General features: G+C 53.4%; 1 long non-coding RNA gene across 2 annotated transcripts; it reads right to left on the bottom strand.

The window, feature by feature from the left end:
- Positions 1-553: 553 nt before the first annotated feature.
- On the bottom strand, positions 554-3,622 carry LOC128811402 (uncharacterized). Of its 2 annotated transcripts, none has more exons than XR_008438331.1 (3): positions 3,432-3,622; positions 2,931-3,056; positions 554-593 (listed from the first exon to the last, which is right to left on the bottom strand). It is a non-coding gene; the product is annotated as an uncharacterized LOC128811402 (long non-coding RNA). The 2 variants fall into 2 exon arrangements; XR_008438332.1 differs by having other exon boundaries at positions 3,465-3,622.
- Between the last annotated feature and the right edge of the window lie 13,353 nt (positions 3,623-16,975).

Raw genomic sequence — 16,975 nt, 5'->3', positions numbered from 1 at the left:
CAGCAGTGGCCGAGCGGTCTCCCCCGGAGCGCTGCAGGAGGCTGACGAAACCCCCCAAGGCAGGCAGGCAGCAGCTGCTGGCCCTGGCTGTGAGCAAACATTGCACGCTCCGCAGCAGGCCCATGCTCCCTTTGAAGATGCTGCCAGGGTCAAGGGTGGCCGCGGGCTGGTGGCCAGAGGGCTTTCAGCCTTTCCAGAGCAGATCACCTGGGCTGCGCTAAAGGGCAGTTTAGGAAAGCAAACGAGTCAGTGCAAACTTGCAGAGGCACACGCAGAGTGAAAAAACCAAAAACCCTCCCTCCCCATTCAGCTCCCTGGGCCACGCACAGAGGGAAGAGGGACCTTGGGGCACGGCCCCCAGGACAGCCCAGGTGCTGCCACCTCCCTCCCCACCCCTTTCTGAGCCGCCTGTCCCCGTGCCCACCGCTCAGCTTGGCACCCCTCCCAGGAACCCGTGGCGCTGCTCCATGCCCCAGCAGCCCCTTGCCCAGATCCAGGGGCATTCCCGGCAGGCAGCCCCTACCTGCTGTGCTCCACAGAGCTTGCCCGGGGGCCCAGCACGTGTTCGCCTTCAGCAGCAGCCCGGGGGGAAGCTGGAAGATGAGAACATCAGGGGCAGGCGGGATTTGAGACCCAGGAATTGCTTGGCTCAGTTCGTTCTGTACAAGGGTGGAGAAGATCCCAGGGAGCGCTCGGCACATGCCTTTCCCCGCAGTTGGAAATCGGTCACACTGTGCATTGGCAGGGTTGGTTTTGTTGGGATTCTTCCCCCTTCCCCCCCCCCCCCCCCCATTTTCTTTTTTTATTGTTCACACTGTTAAAAGCACTCCCAGCCAGGCTGGGGCTGTGTTAGCTGTGGCTGGCACAGTTAATTTCAGCCTAACATGCCTCACATCTCCATAAGAGAGAGTGCAGAAATCCTCAAACTGCTGCCTAAGTGGATGAAGTGGTGAATCCGGGCCTGACATTGTAAATTATAAAAGAAAAAAATATATACATTTAAAAAACAATATTAATTAATTATAAAAATAATTATTAAATGTATAAATTATAACAGCAAAGTGCCGTTGCTCATGTCCCTCCCTTGTGGCTGAATTAGGTCCCTGTCCTGGCACAACACATACTTAACCCGGGCTGCTGAAGTCAACAGCCCCAGAGGCTGGGGTAAGGTTACACCAGTGGTTCTGCTTCAGCTGCAGGGGAGACAAGTGAAGGCAGAGCCTGCCACAGGGGCTTTCAGGTGTAAGGGACAGTCTCAAGCAAGGAAACCACAGACAGATGGCAACAGGCTGAAAAATACTTCCCAAGGAAACACCAGTAGTGTGCTTGCCCAGCAAACAGATCATATGCACTCAGACTGAGTGCATGGAAATCACATGTGAAAAATCATTGTAGTATGTTCAAGACAGGAATTCATATTTAAGGCTGAGCTGGAATTCCTCAGCCTTGGGCAACTCCAGTTTTAAGGCACTGTGGGCCTAATGTTCTATAAACTAATTATATGAGCGTGTACAGGGGGAAAAAATCCCAAATCTTCCCCCAAAAGCTCATGGTGGGGATATAATACTTATGCCAGAGGGGAGAGCAGGTTTGTGCACTCAGGCTGGAGTTCCCCAGATTTCTGGCTCTCCAGACCATCACCCTGAGCCAGAAGCAATGCTGAGATGTTTGGGGTGTGGGGGAAACAACACCCACCCCGCTGATGGCACCAAAAGGGACAGGCTGGGCTGCTGGGGGGGCTGTGAGTGGCCAGTGACCCCAGGCTGGCATTGTGTTAGGGCAGCCTTGGACTTTGCCACAGTTAGGAGCAGTTGCCAGCTGATGTTGGGCAAGGAGAAAAACCCCAGCCCATCCCCTCTGGGAACATGAGGCTCTGCCCCTCATCACCTCGGGGCTGCCAGGGGAGGGCTGCTCCCCATGTCAGGGGCAGGGGATGTGGGTGATTCAAGCTGGGGCAGGGGGCAGCGAAGCCCTCCTGACGTGTTTGATGTTGCAACCCTGCCCTTATCTTTTTATGGAGTCCAGCCACTCCGAGCTTCCTTCTAAATCTGAGCTGTGCTCGTGTGTCCACTTCTTTTTTTCAAACCTTTTTGGTTTTTTTTTCTTTCTTAAACAGCCATCCAGCTCACGTGAGCTCCTCTTGTGAGGAGACCATGTGCCCTGGGAAAACCTGGGAAGCTGCAGCCAGGAGAGGAGAGCTCCATCCTGCCAGACCTCTTGGGGTCTTCCCTTGGGGAGAAACTCTGGAAATGGGCCTGTGCCCTCCCACAGTAAACATGCTGGCCAATTCCTGCTCACAACCATTTTTTTTTTCCTGGCAGAAGCCATCACAGTCCCACTGAGGCCAGTTCAGAGCTGGATGAGCACCCAAGGAGCCACCCCAGCCTCTGAGGATGCTACTGGGCATCTGCTCAGTTGCCAACTGGAAAATGTGATTATTTTTTTTTTTTTTTAAAGTTTTGACCTTTCTCTGAGGATTTCTGAGGATTTTAGGTGTGAGACAGCCACCACTGCAGTTCATTCTTAACCTCCCCCCGCCCCACTCTTGGGCTCAGCAGCGGAAATCTGTATGGATCCATGGTGGGAGCTGCTCCTCCCCAGGGTGTTCCATAACTCCTTCCCACATCTCTGCCTGGCACCACTGGGATGAGCACGTGTTTTGTGGCTCACTGCTGCCCCTTCCCCGCATCAGTTTGGGTTTTGGCACAGTGACCAGCCCAGCACCATCCCCACAATCCCTTCGGAGCTGTCCCTGTTCTCATTGGCGCCCGCGGAGACGCAGAGCTCTGCTGCTGCTGCGAACAGCTTCGCATTCCTGATGTGACAGCGCCACCTCGTGAGGTGGCCTCGCTCCTGGGGACACTGTGGGACCCTGTTCTGCCCCCAGGTCTGGCACCACGGCGTTACAAAGAGCAGGATCAAATACCCACCTGGGAGCAGATTCCTCCTCCTGCCAGGGGAACAGGTCACTCCTGCTGCAGGACGGGTTCCTTCTTTTTCTCCTCCTTCTCCTCTTCCAGCTGGAGGGTCTCCAAGGCCAGGTCTCAGCCCCAGATCTGATGAAGAAAGACAGCTGATAAGAAATGTGGGCTTGGTCTGTTTGGGGCAGACAGAGAGGGGTCTCCTGTGAAATTCCCATCCCGAGCTGAGCAGATGGACTGACAGCGACCACACCCAGAGCTGAGGTGCCACCAGGAACCTGCTTTCAAGGCAAGAAGTCTGCCCCAGCAGGGAGAGGGGAAGGGTTTCATTTCAGGACTGCCCGAGTGCAGGGCTGGCGATTTAAAAGGTGACATTTCACAGCATCACAGGTGAGGTCAGAAGGGACCACCTGGTCCAACATCTCAGCTCAAGCAGGGTCCCCTGAGCTCAGTACTGAGGATTGTGCCCAGATAGTTCTCAAATATCTCCAGTAAGGGAGACCCCACAACCTCTCAGGGCAACCTGTTCCAGTGCTCAGTCACCGTCACAGTAAAGAAGTTTTGCCTCATGTTCAGGTGGGAATTCCTCCATTCCAATTTCTGCTCATCCCATTGCTTGGCACCACCGAGAAGAGCCTGGCTTCCACCCTCTGGACATCCCCTCTTCAGGCACATACAGACACTGCTCAGATCCTCTGCAGGATAAGCAGGCCTGGAGGGAGCTGCCCCGAGAGCCCTGCAGCCCCCCAGGAGTCACCCCAACAAGCGTGTCACAATCAGGGTGGCACTTTGGAACACAGCACAGGAACACTGCACCATCATGATGCCTGCTGGTGAGTTACCCTTTGCTGGGGGCTTCAGCCCCTCTAAACACACCCCAAAAGGTGGAAAAAGGGAGGAAAAAAGCAGTATTAAGCTTTGAAATACAGGTCCTCCCTGTAACACAACTGTGCCTTGGTGGAAGAGGGCATTTCCAGGGGCATCCACTCACCAGCAGGCTGATGCCAGCCCACCTTCTTGCATCCACATCTTTCAGACATAAATAAAATTTTGCAGGGTGGTGGGAGGTGTTGGGCACTGACACTTGCACTGAGTCCTGGGTGGATAAGCTGTGTTATGGCTGGTGTCTGGGTAATGCAGAGGAGCCGAGCTGGTGCTCTGCAGCCACAGCACCTCCCTTCTCCTGCCCTATGGATGCCACCACATTTGTGCCCAGCCTCTGTGAACCACGTACCTTTGCTGCTTGGGAGGCTGCCGTTCAAATTTCCCAGCTCCTGCATGCTCCTGAACCTGGTGCTTTCCAAACAGCCTGTGGCACCCATCCCAAAACACATTTCAGACTGTCCCAGCTCCAAATCCTCCTGCATGAGCACAGGACAAGCTTGTACCACACATCCCCTAAAGCTGCTTCCCCCCCAGAACTTCTCCTTTGGCTCACAGCTGGCAGCACAAAGCCCAGGTAACTTTCTCTTCTGCCCCTGTAGCATCCCTAGCCTCCACGGACATGGGGCTGCTGCTGCAAGATGATGTTTTTGTTGACTTTTTCAACATCTTTCTGAACCTTCCCCTAAGTCCACTCAGCACCATAAAACCTGGAGCCTTTCAGAGCTCTCCTCAGGTGAACTTTCTGTGGCATTAGAGGCTGCAGGAAAACTGGGAGTACACCACATTCAGGCTGGAAAATGAGGGAAACCTGAGGATCTCAACTTGGAGATAGAGGTCTAAAATGGAATTCGATGCCCTTCTGTGTAGTGGGAACTAAGCAGAACAGCTGGGCTCTGGGCTCCTCTGCCACCCTCCATCTCTTTCAGCTCTCCCTTTCTGTTTGGATCCAGGTTTTTGGGCAGACACCCCTTTACATCAGTGGCAGGGGCCGGTGGTGCCTGTGGCCAGAGCTGCCAAGCCACCTGGTGAGAACATGCCCCTTGCTAGAAGGGAGGAGTGGGAGGAAGAGGGAGGAAGGGCACAGGGCAGGGGAGGGAAGGAGCCGGCTTGTCACTGCCAAGGCCCCTCCCTGGCTCTCCTGTTCGTGCAGCTGGGCGATCATTTCAACGCCGGGCGTCATTTCGCTTTTAAGCCCTGGGCGGAGCGCAATCCATTTAAAGTCCTGCTGCTGTTTATGGGGTCTATCTATAAACACCGAGAGCTGGAGCGAAGGAGAGCATGTGTGGCGTTACAAAAGGACACAAACATCAGCCCCTTGTCCTGGATTCCTCCTGAATGCAACAGGAGCAAAGCCCAGTTTGTCACCCAGTTGGCTCAGCCCTCCCTCCCCACGCGTCCCCGATCCCCACAGCCGCTTGCAGCGCTCAGATCCCAAAGCAAAAAGGAACCCCCCGCTCCTCTGGAAGCCCCCGGGGAGCTGCCATGCCTGGGCTCTGGGAAGGCGGGCGAGGAGAGGCAGGGGAAGGAAGCCCTGCAGGCAGCCGCGCAGCGCCGGGGCTGCCACGTTCGTTTTGGGGACGCAAGCAGCGGCTGTAACTTGAGTATCCCCCTTGTGCCTCACCACCGTCATCGCCATAAAGCAACAGGGCGCCTTCCTCACCTCCTTCCCCTATAGCAGGGACCTGTTACTCACCCTAATGGGCAGGCAGGAGCCGGCTCCTTGCTCACAGCTAATCCTCTCCTCGGGCAACGCAGGATGCCAGCCCCGCGGCTTTACTGGCTTGGCTGGAAAAGCACCGGCTGCCTCACTTCTGCAAATCCAGCCTGTGCCTCCACCTCGTCCTCTGCCAGAAGCTACTGGGTTTCATTCGCTCGGGGGAAGCAGGTGAGTCATCGCGGCACGGAGGAAATCGGAGCGGCTTCTCCTCTGCGCCTGGGCTTCCTCTCTCTGCGGGGCTGTCGCTGCCTCTGCTAAGGGTCTGCTAAGGGTTAAGAAGGCGTTGCACATCCCATTTTTAGGGATGCAGCAGGTCCCGATGGGATGTGCAGGGATTTACTCCACCACGCTGTTAATGCAGGCTCGCTAAGTACCCGCCTAGCAGGGTTTACCGAGAGGTCCTGGGGCATGGGAATCCGAGGTGCAGATGTTTTGGGATTGCTGCTGGGCAGGGATGCCCTGGGAAAACAGGCTGTGGTCTCTCTTACTGTCAGCAACTCTGGATTGTGCTCACTTTGCCCCTCAAATGAGCCTTCTCAGTCCAGCTAGGTACTTCCTCAGCCTGTGTGTGACTTGCCACTGGAAAGAAAGCTGTGGCAGCAGGAATACAGATTCTCATTTCATTAAAATAAGCAATTCACCACGGCTTTTCCTGAGTATATTGCTGCTGCTTCTCCAGTCGGGTTGAAACTCAAAGCTGGAGGAAGTTGAGGTCGAGCCCCAAACTCAGGCAAGAAAAGATGGGCATTTGCAAGGAAGAGAGGCACAAGAGCTGAACAAACTGTCCCTGACAGGAGCGAGTTATCCTTGCAAACACCCCGTGTGCATCCACAGCCTGTGTGAAACTCCCAGTTCAGGGTGATTTGCTGGTCTCCCTACAGCAGCCTCTTTCAGGGTGGGAGCTGGAGAGTTTCCTTGGGATCTGGCAGGCAACCCCGGATGCCATTTGTGCTCTGTGTCCCACAGCAGAGCTCCTGAACTGGCAGAGTGCTGACCAGTGGCTGCTGGAGAGGTGCATCAGTGGGAGCCAGGACATGCAGCACCTCTGTGCCTTCGTCCGAGGAATGCCAGGTGGGCACAGGATGCTCCACACCCCCCTCCCAGCCAGCCACGGGCCACCTGCCTGGCAGGATGCTGGCACAGAGCTGGGGGCATGGGTAAGATCCCAGAGAAAGCTTTGGAAGGTGAGCCAGCAGCAGAGCTGGGAGGGAGATGCACAGCCGTGGCTTTTCTCTGCTCTGTTCCCTCGGTTCATCCAGGTGATGTTTCCTTCTGCTTCATCCACCCTTGGGGCTTTCAGGGGCCCCTCCCAACTCCCATGGTGATACTTATCTCTTCGAGCCAGGTCTCATAAGCTCTCAGAGAAAAGTACCACACCTGAGATAGTTCAACTACCTCAGACGGCATAAAATAGCAGGATGGCTTCTGTGACAGTGTTTTTAACAGAAAAGTTTTAAATAAAGGCACAATAACAAAGCTCTTTGCAGAGAAAAACTGAGCCAAGGCAAGAGGTTCTTGCTCCTGCTAAAACACTGCACAAAAGCGATTACTTATTTTGTTCTCTTCTTTTTCTAGTGAATTGCTTAGGCGGGACTTTTTGGCTTCTGTCCAATTAGCTGTCCTTAAGTTGGAGGTGAAGTCCTCAAAGTCTTATAAGGTGTCTTTTAAGCAAATTGAGGAGAGAAACTTCTGGGCTTTTTTTCCTTTTCAAGGAGACAAAGGGTAATTTGTTCGCTCCATTCCTACACCATCCCTTGTCTGATCTGTAGGGGAATAACTGATCGACTTCTGGATGATCACTGAAAGGCTCCTGGGTCTGGACGAGTCAGATGGGAGTCAGAGGGAGCTGTTCTTGTCCCTGGTGCACAGGCTGAGAGCCACTCACCTGCGTGAAGGCTCCAGCGTCGTCACCTTCTGTGCCACCGTCCTTGGTAAGAGACACAGGAGCTGGGGATGAGCACTGCCCTGCCAGAGAGGGGGCCTTCCCTGGCTGCTCCCAGGGGGATTGGATGCCATCCCCTGCCTGGGGAACAGCCTGCATGGAGCCATCTCCCCGTTGTAATTCCCTGCATCCATCTCAGGATCTTTTCCGAAAGCCAGGCACATCCAGTCCATCAGCAGCAGGAGGGAGATCCTAAGCAAGATGCAGGAAAAGGTCCTTTTTAGGATTCAGAGTTACTTGCTCCCTAAATTCTTCGTGCACTGCAAGATGGGAATGGAGGAAGAGGAATCGTGCTGGCCTTTGCTCCAGGAATATCGGGAACGTTTATCACAGGCCGGCTGGCAGGAGCCCCCGGGCCTGTCAGAGCCCCTCCCCACCATGCACATCAAAAGGAGCCAGGGCGTCTCAGGGCCCTACTGCAGCCAGAAGGCCAAAGCAGAGGTCTGGGCTCTGGCCAAGGAGGGGAGAGACACCCAAGAATTGAAAATGGCCACTTTAGGGGTGAAAGCAGAGAAGCAGCCAGGGCCAGCTGGGAGCAGGGAGGACTGGTGTCTGGACAAGGATGTTTTAGGATCAATTCCCCAGCAGTCACAGCATCCTGCCTTTGGAGGCAGAGGAGGAGCAACATTTCCTAGAAGACCTCAGTCCAGTGCAGAGCAGGATCTAGAAAACCTCTGTAAGGAGAAAATCCTCTCTGACCTGCCTCCCTCTGCATCCCTTGCCCGGCTGCCATCCCTGAAAAAAACAGTCAAGACCTTGGATTTCCTTCCCTGGGCCCTGCGTGCCGAGGCCTGTGCAGGAAGACCCTTCAGAGATTTCCTACAGCACCAGAACCGACCCATGGAGACTCATCTCCTGGACCTGTGGCATGACCTGGAGGAGTTTTTGCCCATGGCACTGGACTCCAACAGAGAAAACAGCTTCTTCCTGCACCATTTGATTGGGAAAAAGATCTGCAAGACCTACCTGGAGGACAGCAACATTGAGAAGCTTCCCTTGGAGAACAGGACTCTCGTGAGTTTGTGGAACCATCTGATATGTGGAGAATTCTCCCCCTGGATATTCAGAGCCCAGAAGGAGATTTGCAAGGTACACAGGGGTGCTGGCAGAGGTCAGGCTGGGAGGTACAGCTGGCATTGGCAGCCCTGAGGTGGTGTGAGGGCTGTGGGGATGTTTAAGAAGTGAAGCATTTGGAAATTGAAGAGGAGAAGGGAACAACTTGCAGTCACCTTGCTGGACCAAGCCAGTGGAGAGGAGCATCCTCACTGATTTGCTGGGCAGCAGAGCAGTCACTGAACCTCTCTGGTGACCCTGGCTAGGTGCACATTCCAGGGGCTGGGGATGACAGGGCAGTGGCCATCCTTTTGCACCCATCACTAGTTCCAGCACAACCCCAGAAAAACCCATTTAGAGTGCCAGCCCTTCTGGGCAGCCCAATGGACCAAGCCGGACGTGCAGGCGTGTCCTGGGCATGTCAGCAAGTTGAGAGCCACCCGTGGCACTGGCACTGTGACCCTGCCTGAGGACCATCCCCCTTTGCTCCTCCCCAGGTGCTCTGTGGCCTCCATGAGGAATTTCTGGCCTCTGATGACAGGACATTCCTCCAGTTTATGGTAAGGGGAATGCACAGGGGCATCCTTGGGGGGGGGGGGGGGGGGGTGTGTAGGCTCCAGTGGGGATGTGAAAAGTTGGAGAGGAGAAGCCCAGCACTAGCTGCAGTGGTCTGGCATCCCATATCCCCAGCCAGTGCTGCCAGAGGGTGACACAGCTGATCCTACCCTGCTCCAGCTGCCTGGAGCAATGACCCTTAACTCTTCCAGCACAGCATCCCATTCAGCTGGCAGCACTGCAGCCACGACCTGCAAGAGCTCCCCTGAGACAAGCTGTGACCCTGCCTAAAAGCTGGGAGAAACATAATTGCAGGCTTTTAGGGTAGGCACGGGCGAGCCCAGCACTTCTGGGAATTTATCTCCCCTTTTTTTCCTTGCCCACACTATTAATGTGTAATTATTTCTGCTCTTAATGTGACTCATGTGAATGTCACACATGGGATGACCCTGCCCCAGCACCAGTGCCTGGCCAGCACAGGGGGGAAGAGGCCGTGTAGCCTTTTAGCCTGTGACTCAACCACCCTCAAGTTTTCCACATATTTTTTTCCACCAAAAAGGATGAGATAAGAAATCAGAGTCACACAAGCTCTCTTCTCAGACCATTATTCCTCCTGGCATCAGAAATCCCATAAAACCTCCCCAAATTCCAGCATTACACCCAGAAACCTCCTTGCAGGCAGAACCCCCTGAGCATCCCACCTGCACTGGTACCTGCACAACCTCTGCAGGCAATTCTTCTCACTGCAGAAGGTGTTCTTCAAACCAACTGTTTTCCCAAAACGAAATGCAAAACCAGCAGCTGATCCTGGAAATGTTAAAGAGAGGCTGTCAGGGCTTGGTATCCTGAAAGACCTGGCTCCCAGAGCTTCAGCCAGGGAGAGCTGAGCATTTTGGAAAAGTCAGCTGGCAGCTCCTGACCCTAGCTCATTAACTGCTCTTAGTGGGAAGTTAATTAGCCGCCCAGGTTTTTAAGCACCTCTTGTCAGGGCAATCTCCCCTCGGAGGCCAGAGCTGGTCTGGGAGTGTAATTAGCACTTCAGCAGGTCATCGGGGCCCTGCTCTCTGTGGGCACCATCCCCTGAGCCAAACTCCTCCCGGCGCTCCTGCTCCGGGGTCAGGGGAGCTGCTGGCGGCTTAGCAGGGTTATTTTTGGTGCCTGCTCTCAGCTCCCAGCCAGAAACCAGCCACTCTACCCCTGCTGCTTAGCGAGCTGTGCAAACTGTCTGTCTGTGGGGACAGGCAAAACCTGCAGCAGGGTTTTTGGGGGGAATGAAGGAGGCACTCCCAGGGCACCAGCTGGAGCCAGCCCTGGTGACAACAGCCAACAAAACAGCACACGAGGCTGCCAGGCTGCTGGGGACACCTTCAGGGTTGTTTCCAGCCCTCCTGAGGGGATGCTGAGCCCTTCAAGAAAGCTGCAAGGCCGTGTCTGGCCTACCTCTGGCTGTCTGTACATCCCAGCCAGCTTGAGCTGAGCTTTGTGCCCTCACAGATTCCTTCCAGACTGCTTAAAGCTCAAGCAGAGGCCTAAACCAGGCAGGTTTGTAGTCTGAGGCACAGTAAAACATGTGGGTGATGCCTTGTGAAGGCTGACCTAGAACAGAGACTAGACTGAGTTAAAGAATAAAGTAGGGATTTATTAAGAGGCCTCAAATAGATCCACCTTGGGCAGCACAACCCCAAATGGCCAAAAAATGCATGACCAGTCACAGGGTCTGACATTTTAAAAGTTCTGCTCCATTTACATATTGGAGTTCATTGTCCAATTACAGCTTTAGGTTATGAAGTCCCATTTTTCTTGTTTTTCTCTCTTCAGTCCACTGTTGTTTATGTTCTTGGGCCTGAGATTTGGATCATTTGTCCTTGGTCCCCATCTGGAGAAGGAATTGTTTTGTCTCCCTGCTCTGTGCAGAGAGCTCACCATCCCCTCATATGAAGCCCAGAGCCACACACTAAAGTAGCACAGAATGTGAAAAATAGAAAAGCTAAACCCTGAGGCATGATGGGCGCAGTGCTGGAGATGGGGAAGGTGCTATGTGCCATCACCCTGCCCTGTTCTCACCACAAGCTCCAGGCATGGATGTCCCCATGGCCGAGGTGCCAGGCCATGCTGCTGGCAGAGGGGGACCTTTCCATCTGTCCCAGAGGATGAACCAGTCCCTGCAGCTGAGCCAGGCCTTGCATGGCACGAGGAGCTTGGAGGGGGTCTCCTCCAAGCACTGGCAATTGCTTGCTGCTTGGGACCTGCAGAAAGGGGGCTCCATCCAGGCAGAGCTGGAGCTGCTCCTGGGCAACGCTGGTAAGAGGGGCTCTCCATTCCTGGTGGGGCTCACGTTGGCTGAAGCCAGTTTTATGCTCTGGTGGTAGCCCTAAACAGGTGATGGACATCATGGGGTGGGTTGGTACAGTGGGTGTGGGAGCCTTCATTTGTAATGAAAGCTTTGGCAGCTTTTCTTTCCTGTCAAAATCAGTCAAAACTGTCCAGAAGGATTTTAGACGAGGGCCAAATTTCCTCCTGCCAGTACCAGGCACACCAAATGCCACAGCCCTGCACTGGCCTGGATCACCAGATCAAATGAAGGGTGCAGCAAAGTGGCTGAAGCCCAAAGCCAGCAGTGGTTCCTGCCTCCCAGCTCCACATTTTGGCCTTCTGAGGATGTTGGGACTGGCCATGCTGGTGCTGTGGCCCTCAGCTTTGTTCTGTCATGCAATCTTTTGGGAATGACACCAATTTTCTGCACTGAGGGTGACAGCAGTCACTTGTGGGCCCTCAGTTTGACCCAAGAAATGCAGTGTCAGGGGTAGATCATGGAGCAGGACACACAAGGGGACAGGGAAAGTGCCAAAACCCAGCCCTCAGAGCCAGTGCTGAAAGGCTGTTGTAACCAGAGGTAATGGACATGGGGTCTGTCCCCTCTCCTCTCTCTGATGCAGAATTCCAGAGGATGATAGCAGATGAGCTGGCTGCGGGCAGCCCAAGCAAGGAAGAGGAGCTTCTGCAGCTCATGAGTGCAGCACTCGGTGAGTCCAGGCTGGGCAGGCAAGAGGCCAGGTGGGCTCCCAGACCCATCACCCTTGGGGATCTTATCCAGAAGGAAAGGCCTATCCACCCACCACAGGCTGTGCTCTGGGGCATTAAAGCAGCCAGGGAGGGTGGCAGTGGGGGATTTCTCTGAAGCAGATGCTGAGAAGGTCAAACCATGAGAGGTGAAGTATCAGCAATGATGAGAGAGATGGGGAGACTGTGAGGTGGTCAAAGAATCCAATTTTATTGTGGACTACAGAAGCTTATATACCATTTTAGGAAGGCTAGTAATGTTTTACTACAGTGATTGGGTTAATCATCCCATAAACAAACTTACACATTTTAAACATCTCTTGCTTGCAGAAGTCTGATGTAATTTTCTTTTTCCAGTAAACCCATCTGATTGAATCTTCTTTGCAATCTTGATTTAATCCTCAAAGTTCTGTTTGCTCTTGCCAAGGCATCCTGTTACCAAATCTCTTATGCTAAGCAGGTCCAAAGTCCATAATCTGTCTTGTGTGTCCCAATATCCCAGTAGTGAAGAGCTCCCACAGTGTCTCCTGGGCCAGAGTCACCACAGAGACACCACGTGGAGGCTCCAGGGTCCAGCTGTCTGCAGGCTCTGGCTGTCACCTGAGGGAGAGGCCAGCCCTGTTTCTGTCCCCACAGCTGTTGCATCTGAGAGGATTGCTCGAGAGAACGCTGCTGCTGCTGCAAGGAAGAAGGCAGCTAGAAAACGCAGGTCTGGCACCTGGCAGCACACAGCTTTGCTCCTTCCACTCTTTCAGGTTTTCCCAGAGCTCCCCTGTAGCGCCACTGCTCCCTATTTGCTCATTTGGCCCTCTCAGATGTAGGGTGGCCTGTGGGTCTAAACTGCAGAATTACCAGGGAAAAGAGAAAAATTAACACTCCCCACCCCCAGTTCAAATTTACTCTTCACACCTTGTGCAAATCTCGTGCACTTCATCCTCAATCAACCCCTGGAATGCCACCTGAGCAGTGCTTAGATTCCCAGAAAAATCACTTAAAATCACACTGTAGACATACTTAAATCTCTGGACTCACGTCTCACCTTCTGGGAATACTCCAGCCACAAGTCCTTGCAGCTTCACACTGGGATATAAAGCAAATGGAAAAATGATGCTGAGCACCTGGGCTGAGCTGATTTCTTCAGCCCAATTATGCAAATGCACCCTGCCCAACATCCATCCCACCCCAAGGGGTCAGACAGCAACTGCTAAAAATGCATTTTTCTGTGACCCATCAGCATTGATATTCCATCCAGACCCTCACCCCAAACCTACCAAATCGCTTCTGGGCCCGCAGGCTGCTGGACTGGAGGAGGAAACACTGCAGATAAGCAGGACAGACACTCCCAAGGCTACCACATGCAAGAAGAGAGTCCAAGGGAGGGTACCTAGTGCCCTCTGCCATTGTCCAACCTCCTCCAGGAACAGAAATCCAGTGGGACCCCAAACCTGGGGCTATCCCTTATCAGCTACTCCCCACCTTACCCCCCCTTCCATCAAACCAGTGCCCTCCTCATGCCTCTGGCTGGCCTTTATGCTCTCTCTGCTCTCCCATCTGCCAGGTTTGAGGAGGAGGACAAGGAGGATGAGGAAGAGGAGGAAGGACACTACTATCAGAAGAAGAAGAAGCAGAAACAGACACAGAAGCAGAAACAAAAGAAGAAGCAGAAGCAGAAGGAACAGCTGCAGCAGGAGGATTTGTTGCCCTGGAGCAAAAAGTCCAAGTCTAGGCGCCGTCAGCTTGTGCAGGAAGGGACAGAGGACCTCAGGACACAGAGGATGGTAAGGAAGGACCCTCCATGCTGCCAGGCTGAGGGTGTTTGCCAGGCAAGGAAGAGAGGAGGTGCTGTGAGACAAGGGGTGTCACATAAATGGGGTGAGGGGGTCAGACTTAGAGAGCTGCAGAAAGGCAGCAGGGAAAGGCTCCCTCCTGCAGGCTCAGGACTGGCCGAGCGATTCACACCATCCCCCGTGGCCACCAGGGAAACTGAGAAATGCTGGAAAGCAGAGATGATGGCTGGGTCACAAATCCCACTGCCAAGGCTGCTCCAGCTCACAGTGGTGGCTCCAAAGAGGAGGGCTCAGCCCCAGTGCTGCAGCTCCCTGGCTGATGCCACCTGTGCTGTGTCTCCACAGGGATGGGCCTGGGATGCCATCCGGGAGCTTGTCAGGAGCTACTGCAAGTTCCAGAGGGAGATAAAGAATCACACACGCCGTGCAGAATTCGAGGCGTTTCTCCGTCAGGTCCAAGAAACGAGAGGGAAAGTATGTTCAGTGTCCTGCCACCCCTGCTCCTCCCTCCCCAGGACACCCCTGGCTTTAGGTAGAGAAGAAAATGGAGAAAACCTGTCCCTTACCTCTCACCACCATGACTTAGTGGCCCGTTATACTGTTGCATCTCTCTCAAACAATGTTGTATATGCAAGTATGCATCCCTGCTTCAAAAGGGAAAAAAAAACCAAAAAAAACAACCACCCAAAACAGGAAACACTAAATGGAGCTAAGGTGAGACAGGCCAGAAAAACAAGCAAAAGGAAATTGTTTTCTGGGCAACCGAACAGAAAGTTTACGCACAGGTCTGAGAGGAAGCAGGAAAAGCAGTTAGAAAAGTAATCCACTAAACACACAGAAACCCTTTTTAGATCAAGAGAATTTTGTATATGGGGGAAACAGATTTTTTCCCTTTCATCCTCACTCATTATCTGCTTGTGGGCTGTGTCAGGGCCAACAGCTAGACAGACTGGCAGCAAACAGTGAACATAAACACTCTGTGGGTGCAAAGAGGAGGAGGGAAGGAGGAGATCACCAAGCTGGAGGGAAGGTGTCGTTCACAGAGGTAGAAAGGCCCCCAGCAAATTGCATGCAGCTAAGGGAAGCCCAGGTGAGGTGAAGGAGCAAACCCAATGCTGGGCAGGAGCACACAGCATCTCTTCCCCTGCCTCAGACTTGCCTGTCAAGGAGAAGAGCAAAAGCCCTGCCAAGAGCTCTTCCCACAAGGGCAAGGGCAAAGGCCAGCCGCAGACGGTGACACTGATCAAATGCCACATTTTGGACAAACAGCTCATCATCGTCAACTTCCTCGTCGACGACCTCCGCTTCTACCTCAAGATGGACAAGTAAGTTCTTCCACCAGGTGCTCGGGTATCTCTACAGAATCCAAGAATGGTTTGGGTTGGAAGGGACCTTAAAGGTTATCTCATTCCAACTTCCTGCTTTGGGCAGGGACGTGCCCCTCTGGACAAGGTTGCTCAGAGCTTCACCCAACTTGGCCTTGGCACCAGCCTACCTTGGCTCTGGCCTGAACCCATCTCTGATGGAGACCTCCAATCCAAAGCCCCCATTTCAGCCTGCAGTCATCCCCTGGCTCAGGGTTCCTGTTTGAAATCCTTTTGTTTTGGTAGTCCCAAGCAATTCAGCATTTGGATACACCATTCTAGATGTGCCAGTTGTGGTAGCATTTCTCCCTTGACTTTGTCCACATTCCCATCAAACCTGTAAGACCAATCCATGGTCGACAGGTACCAACCATGCAGCCAACACCCCCACAACAGGCAAATCCCCATCTTTCAGTCCTCCTCTTTCCCAAAAAGGGGGAACATCACCTGCCCCAGGTGAACCCTGTGACCACAAGGGTGGCAGAAGAGGGAGGTGGCTTTTCATACCTCCTGTGTCACTCTTCCACACTTTGAGGACTGCTTTTCCTGGCCAAGCAAATACCAAATTGTCGGATTAAGCCCTTTTCTGACCCAGAGATGGGGCAACTGAGAGGTGTTTTAAAAACTTTTATTCCATTTTCAGTCTCAAGTGAAGGGTGATATAATACAGATGTTATAATTCACACCATCACAATCAGAAGCCAATTATTTCCTAATTACAATACATTATAAGCGTTTCTTGGCCTATCAGCTTTTGCCACACCATGCTGTAAATGCCTTAAAGCCAATCATCTAAAATTACCCCTTGTGGGACCTAGTACAATGCATCTTTCATAGTTCTATTTCTCTAAACCACTTTGTCTTTTTTGCAAGGCCAAAGGTTTTAAAAATTTTCTACAAATCCATTTCCCACACCAAATTAAGCAAGAACAGGACTGTCTAGCCTAGCAGTTAAGCAGCACTTGTTTCAGAGCAAGACTCCACGTGCCTTTGCAGGTTTTCCAAGTTGGCTGACTGCGAGGAAACTGCAGTACCCCGCAATATGCGGTCAGAAAAGCACACTGCCTTTCTCTAAAGGAAACTTGACATCATCAGCAAGCTTTTCCTGAACTCTGACATCACCCCAAGCTGCGGGTGAGACCCCAGGACTGCCCAGGAAGGCTGCTCATTGCTCAAGGCCATTGCAGCACAGCTGGGAACAGTGGTGGGGAAAGAGGAACAGGCTCGGGTCTGGATCAGCTGGGGGGCTTTGGGGTCCCACATGGGCTGGGAGGGGGGGGAAGCAACCCCCCAGCAGCCCCGATAAATTGAGAACAAGCACGTGAATAAGGATGGGATAGATGGGGATGATTCTCCAGCATTACCTGCTGCTGGAGGAACACTAGGCCTGGAGTGCTAGGTTCGTCCTGCACACCACCAGTCCAATCCTTTCACTCCTCAGATGCCAGTGTCACCATCATCCCCTCCCACTGCACCCACCCCATCTCCTCCCAGTAGCTCTGCCATCTCCCCTTTGGAGGGCACAATGCTTCCCCCGGAAATCCAGGTGGGATCCTGCTCTTGTGCCTGGGGCAAGCAGCCAGGATGGAATTTGGGTCCCTGCTTAGAGACTGCTGAGGTGGGGTCAGGGAGAGAAACCTGGCCCCACCAGGAGTGCTGCAAAGTGCTTTGGTCTCTTCTGTGCCCAGGTC

The sequence above is a fragment of the Vidua macroura genome, chromosome 9, assembly GCF_024509145.1.
Source record: "Vidua macroura isolate BioBank_ID:100142 chromosome 9, ASM2450914v1, whole genome shotgun sequence".
Classification (NCBI taxonomy): domain Eukaryota; kingdom Metazoa; phylum Chordata; class Aves; order Passeriformes; family Viduidae; genus Vidua; species Vidua macroura.
Note: the sequence above shows the minus strand (reverse complement) of the source record. Positions and strands in the feature narration are given on the sequence as shown.